Source organism: Trachypithecus francoisi, unplaced genomic scaffold, assembly GCF_009764315.1.
Source record: "Trachypithecus francoisi isolate TF-2019V2 unplaced genomic scaffold, Tfra_2.0 Contig00760, whole genome shotgun sequence".
NCBI classification, from domain to species: domain Eukaryota; kingdom Metazoa; phylum Chordata; class Mammalia; order Primates; family Cercopithecidae; genus Trachypithecus; species Trachypithecus francoisi.
In genome coordinates, this window is record NW_022680878.1 from 29319 (window position 1) to 36906 (window position 7588).

Here is a 7588-nt window from a genome sequence, read left to right on the forward strand (position 1 = left end):
CATCCCCATCAAGCTACCAATGACTTTCTTCACAGAATTGGAAAAAACGGCTTTAAAGTTCATATGGAACCAAAAAAGAGCCCGCATTGCCAAGACAATCCTAGGTCGAAAGGACAAAGCTGGAGGCGTCACGCTACCTGACTTCAAACTATACTACAAGGCTACAGTAACCAAAACAGCATGGTACTGGTACCACAACAGAGATATAGACCAATGGAACAGAACAGAGTCCTCAGAAATAACCACACATCTACAGCCATCTGATCTTTGACAAACCTGAGAGAAACAAGAAATGGGGAAAGGATTCCCTATTTAATAAATGGTGCTGGGAAAATTGGCTAGCCATAAGTAGAAGCTGAAACTGGATCCTTTCCTTACCCCTTATATGAAGATTAATTCAAGATGGATTAGAGACTTAAATGTTAGACCTAATACCATAAAACCCTAGAAGAAAATCTAGGTAGTACCATTCAGGACATAGGCATGGGCAAGGACTTCATGTCTAAAACACCAAAAGCAATGGCAGCAAAAGCCAAAATTGACAAATGGGATCTAATTAAACTAAAGAGCTTTTGCACAGCAAAAGAAACTACCATCAGAGTGAACAGGCAACCTACAGAATGGGAGAAAATTTTTGCAACCTACTCATCTGACAAAGGGCTAATATCCAGAATCTACAAAGAACTCAAACAAATATACAAGAAAAAAACAAACAACCCCATCCAAAAGTGGGCAAAGGATATGAACAGACATTTCTCAAAAGAAGACATCCATACAGCCAACAGACACATGAAGAAATGCTCATCATCACGCGCCATCAGAGAAATGCAAATGAAAACCACAATGAGATACCATCTCACACCAGTTAGAATGGCAATCATTAAGAAGTCAGGAAACAACAGGTGTTGGAGAGGATGTGGAGAAATAGGAACACTTTTACACTGGTGGTGGGATTGTAAACTAGTTCAACCATTATGGAAAACAGTATGGCAATTCCTCAAGGATCTAGAACTAGATGTACCATATGAACCAGCCATCCCACTACTGGGTATATACCCAAAGGATTATAAATTACTCTACTACAAAGACACATGCACACGTATGTTTATTGCGGCACTATTCACAATAGCAAAGACTTGGAATCAACCCAAATGTCCATCTGTGACAGACTGGATTAAGAAAATGTGGCACATATATACCATGGAATACTATGCAGCCATCAAAAAAGATGAGTTTGCGTCCTTTGTAGGGACATGGATGCAGCTGGAAACCATCATTCTTAGCAAACTATCACAAGAAGAGAAAACCAAACACCGCATGTTCTCACTCATAGGTGGGAACTGAACAATGAGATCACTTGGACTGGGGAAGGGGAACATCACACACTGGGGCCTATCATGGGGAGGGGGGAGGAGGGAGGGATTGCATTGGGAGTTATACATGATATAAATGATGAATTGACGGGTGCTGACGAGTTGATGGGTGCAGCACACCAACATGGCATAAGTATACATATGTAACAAACCTGCACGTTATACACATGTACCCTAGAACTTAAAGTATAATAAAAAAAAAAAAAAAAGACTGACTGGGAAGGAAAGGGCCTCCAAAACATGAAGTTAGGAATATCTGGGTAACACATTTCAAATCTTCAATTTCTATGGCCTGCAGAAATGGTCCACTTCTCCCTGTTGAAAGCTAGTCTACCCCCTGTGCTTAAAGGCAGAGACTATTTAATCTTCCTCTACCTTCTGGTTACAACATCATTAAGTAAGGCTGTTTCACAAGATAATGGAGTTGGAGAAGTTCTAGGCCTTAAATGACAGAAAAAAGCTGTACACTGAATGACTTGCAGAACTAGCCAACTTGTACAAGCAAGAACTGGGAGTGTTATGTATGGAAATAAATGTCAAGAGTGTTAAATCAGGGCAGGGGGGCAGTGAAATGTGAAGTTGGATAAAGGTAAGTTTATTCACGTGAGATTCCTCTTCCAGTTCATACAATTTAATACTCTGGAAAAGACCTTGGGTATTGCACCAACCATTGCTCATATGGTTAATGGAAACTTGGAAAAGTCAGTGGATTACAGTATAAAATAGAAGTATTTGGACTACTGTGATAGAGTGGAGTAAGGTATCAAAAGGTTCTGAGCATTGGATACACTAAAGTGGATATAGTATGTAATATTGGGATACTCAGAAGATGACTGTGTTCCTGGTGGACGCCTCCTTTACAAAAACAATAAGGAGCATATTAATGCGAGAGGCACCAGCATCACTGAGAAGCCCTGGGTATGTGTTCTCTAAAGTTCACAGCTGATGGTAGGAGATACAGTTACCGAACTACACTACATGATAGCAGTGGGGAAGGCACGTTCCTGAAAGGATACAAGCCAAGTTGTTTATTGCTGTCAAAACCAGGCCAGAGAGAAAGCTGGAGGACTCACATCGAATTGTGGAGACAGGTAATAGTATATGGTGTTCCCTTCAAGCTAAAAACAAATGATTCCGTCTAGTACCTCTCACTACTAAGAAGAAAGCATGGCACATTGTAGGCCTCCTTTGGGTTCCTGAGGAAGCATATTCTGCACTTAGGAATCCTGCTGAACTCATACATTTGATGACATATCGTAGTCAGCTTTGAATGAGGCCAAGAGTAAGCATAGGCTTTGCAGCAACCCCAGATTAAGATCTAAGAGGTCCTGTCATTTGGGATATATGACCTAGTAGAGAATCACAATATAGACCTCTACTGTTCTGAAGCAAGTTACATTGGAAAAAGAGAACTAAGTACCTGTCAAAAAACTGTTCCTAGTATACAAATTCATACTTGTACAGACAGATTGCCTGATGATGGGACATAAACTATCTATGTAGAAAGAACTGCTATAACCTGGCCTTTATCATACACGCCAAGTCATAGGCTGAATTGGACCAGCAGGAATCAGTTGCAGGATGTAAGTAATGCATTCGTTACCAAACAAAAGCATAGGACACAAAATGTCTGTACAGGAAGTAGCCTAGATCCCCCACATTATCTACCACTTTTCTCCTGGCTTATTGCCTCAGATCACACAAATAGCCGCATGGGAGTCCCTTGACAGAGGAGGAAGAAGTCAAATATTGGTACATGGATGAATAAACTCAGCAGCTGATCCACATTGAAAATGAATGACAGTTGTACTATAGCCCTAGAAATGAATGACATAGAGAGACAGTGATGAGGGAAAATCCTCCAAGAGTGCTGAATTCCAGGTGTTATATGTGGTCTCTTAATTTGTCTGGTGGTTCTATCATTTAGGAGATATGATCCAGTGAGACCCAGGGTTTTAGAGATATCTGTGTTGGGAGAAGATACCATGTAAATTTTATGACAAGGCCTAAAGAAGAATTGCAATATAGACATATATTGTTCCACAGCAAGTTAGTTACATTGGAAGCAAAGAACTAAACACCTTTCAAAAACTGTTCCTATTACGCCAGTTGGCCCCAGTCCTGAGGTTAGAATTTATATGGATTCACAGGCTGGTTGCTGAATGGAACTAGAAAGAGATATTGAATGATTGGGTTGAAAAACTTCTGTGGAAGAAACATATGCATGGACCTATGAGAATGATCAGGTGTGAAGATCTGTATCACATGTTAATATCCACCAGAGAGCATATATCAAAGTTGAAGCTACAATCAGTCAAGTAAACAAAATGACTCAGTTGGTATGCTACAACCCGCCTCTGCATTGGTCGGCCACACTTATGCTGATACAGTAGGGTCATTTACAAAGTAGCTACGTTGGCTGAGAGGATGATTATTCATAAATGCCAAAGCAAGGGTTCCCCGTTCCCAAAGCCGATTTATCTATTACTGCTGCCGTCACTACAAGAAACAGATACATACTAAGTTCTCTATATGTCACCATCTTTTAAAGAGAACATACACACTTGGCAAGTTGACTACATTAATCCATTTCATCCTAGAAAAGATAGCAATCATCTGAAGTGGAATACAATTATACTTTTTTTTTTTTTTTTGAGAGAGAGAGAGTCTCACTCTGTCACCCAGGCTGGAGTGCAGTGGCATGATCTCGACTCACTGAAACCTGGGTCTCCAGGGCTCAAGTGATTCTCATGCCTCAGCCTCCCAAGTATCTGAGATTACAGGAGTATAACACCACCCCTGGCTAATGTTTGCATTTTTAGTAGAGATCGGATTTCACTATGCTGCCCAGGCTGGTCTGGAACTCCTGGCCTCAAGCGATCTCCTTGCCTCAGCCTCCCAAAGTGCTGGGATTACAGACATGGGCCACTGTGCCTGGGTGGAATATAATACAAATATATTCTTGATATGAATTTCCCTTACCTGTCCACAAGACCTAAATCAGCAGTACTATCCTAGAGCTCACAGAATATGTGATCCCTTACACAGGATTCCACATAACCAATGGACCTACTCTAGAGCAAGAAAGTTGTATCATGTCCTGGCACTATCTGGAAGCAAATGACTTCATATGATGTTGGAATAACCTAAAGAAGGTATAGCTGAGACATCAGCTACAAAATGATGCCCTATAAGGATCAGACACTTTCAGCCAGGATTCAGTGTGTACTCTCAATCAATCATAATTGTACATTATTGTATCTACAGTAAAGTGTATGAGGCCAGGAACTAAGTAGAATTCACTGTGACCTAACTGAAGAATTTGTGATTTCCTTTTTTACAACTCTAGGTTCTACGTTTAAGTCCTGTCTTCAAGATTGCAAAAGTCAATCTCACATATAGATAAATAAAAAAAGGTTATTTGCTATTGTAAAAATTTTCAAAGAATACCCAGCTAAATGTAGAATAAAATATGAGTGTCTAAGAAGCCACACTGACTATGCTTTAGAATAATAGGTCATTATACATGTGGAGGAAGCTTCAGAATAATCTTATCTCATCCTCTGTATTTATCAATGAAAAGATTAAAGGACCAGGAAGTCTGGGGATTTTTCTCATGTTGCATGACTAGCTTAACCTTAGTAGTATAAGATTACTAATTAGTAATATAGTAAGTAATATAATTACTTTATATAAGTAGTAATATGATTACTACTTAGTAATATATGACATAGTAGTATAACCTTACTATGACAATTCTCTATAAATGTATACATTTACTTGATTGGGACACTTATTTGAAAAGTTCCATATGAAAAAATTGTATTCTGTACTTTATTTTCTAATTAATTGTTTGTGTTAAGGAAGGTAAATGAAATGTGTAATCAGGATAAATGTTTTAGTTTAATTAAACTAATAAAATAATAATGGATACAACAGCAAGAAAACTTTCAAAATTGTTAATAAATTGAATAGTCAGCTAAAAATCCATTGTCACTTTGCATTAGGGAAGCAAAGTGAAAAACTGTGAAGAATACATATAACCTCCTAAATATTTCCCAGAGATCAATTTAAAGCAAAGAATAAGAAAGAAATATTTATTAAACTCTCCCAAAGGCATATAAACAGAAGAAATTGCAAAGAAAAAAGTAATCAAATCTTTTCCTAGCAGATTAAATTCAAGAGCTTTTCTAAGACAGTAATTTCTTACTATAATGTCTGGAGAACAGGAAGAATGAGGAAGAAAGCAAAATCCTTTCAAAGTGTTAATGGGTAGGTGTTGAACTTTTTCAGCTCCCATGTTAATGGGGGTAGAAATGGTGAGGAGTAGGAGAGCAAGGATATAGATCACAGACTCCCATTTTCAAAGTTGTAAGGGTTTCTAGTTAGGTTTCAATTTCCCCAGGAGACAGATGACCACGTTTCTGATGACCTGTGAGATAATTTTCTCTGTTGTATATGTTTTGGCAATGAGTAGAGTCACTGTATTCTGGGGCATCTTCTTAGTCTGCTCTGTGGCCTCATCTCCACTGTCTCAGATGAGTTCATTAGAGAGTATAAAAGTAGAAACAAGTCTTAGAGACAATGATGCTGTATCGGATGGCAGTGCTCTATGAACAGACATAACATGAAGTAAAATAAGATCAGTGGCCTAAAGGTAGCTTACATGTGGCAAGTGCTGCTGTATTTATCAGAACTTTTGTATCTTCAATTTGAGCCTCATGTAAGAATTTGATAAAATCATGCTTGATAACCACAAAAAGCGATTAAAAAGTGAATTATTTTTAGTAAAATTTATAAAATTGGGACTATGTCAAGGATAGCAATAGCTATTTGCAATATAACTGATGCTGACTACCTCATATTTCTCATACCACTGTAACATTATACAGATATATTAAATATATAAGATTATATATGTGACATATATGAATATATATGTCATACATAAAAGCATATGATTTATGTATATAACTTATTCTTAGGTTTAAATGAGAATATCAGGGAAATTTTGCTGATTCAAGTTTAGGCTGATTTGTATATAACTGCTTTGAAGGCATTCAGCTCAATGTGGTATGGTGTCAGAGGAGGGAAAAATTACTTTGCTCTAAGATGACAATACATCTTAATTTATAAAAGTAGCATGAATTAGTTGGATTTCTTTTTACATGGAGGTTAAGAAAGAATGATAAAGAGTTAAAGGAATGACTGTCCTATAATGTCCATGGAGTTGCATCAGAATAGGCTGACATATCCTGGAATATCTTGATATGGTGGCTTAAACTATTCTTAATTTCTTGAACCTTGTTGAAACTAATCTGAACTGAGCAAGTGCCTCTGGGACTGCATTACCTCGGTATATGCTGACGGAACAACAGAAATAACATAAAAATTCAGCTCCCTCACCCATAGATTTGTCTATCTATACAGTGTCAAGTGTCCAGATACTTTGAAACATTATGAGTGACTGACATTTTCATTTCCGAACTAGAAACTCTGGCAGATTGTTGACCCAGCCTTCATCTAGTTTTTCTGAACTAGAATCTTATTTAATAATGATTGGCATACCTTAAAATTAAATATTCTTTGAATTGCTGTGTTACTAGTCTAATTTGGAAAAATAAGAGAAACCATCAAAAATTTCTAGACAAACTATGTTAAATGCTTAACATAAAAGTAGAAACTTTAACCATTTTATAACTTATTAACTGCTGATACCATCAAGTATCAATATAGAAGATCTGTAATTATTATTCTATATTATTTCCAATGTATTTTATAGTTATTGAATTTGCTGCAAATGACTTAAATTAGCGGTTTTTAAAACATTAGGCCCTTTAGCATTAGCTTTAGTTCTACTGTGAATGAGAGGAGAAAATACTTGAGATACTCTTTAGAATGTAAGTTAATAAAGGAAGAAATATTGATTTCTTTTCTTCTCTTTACACATGTATCTCAATGCTGAGGATGGTATCCTTCACATAGTAGGTGCTCTGTAAGTATTGCTTAAATTTATGGAGGGATAACAGGAGCTTTGTATAACTTAGTAAAGATTGTAACATTGCCTCTTCAAGAGGCTCTAAGACACAGACAACTCTAAAGAGTACAGGTAGATGTACTCTTTAGAATTTTTGAAAGTGACTTCAGGTGGTATACTTTTTGTTTTGTTTTGTTTTTCATTTTTGATGTAGAAAGAAGAATGTGAAAGTCTTAAG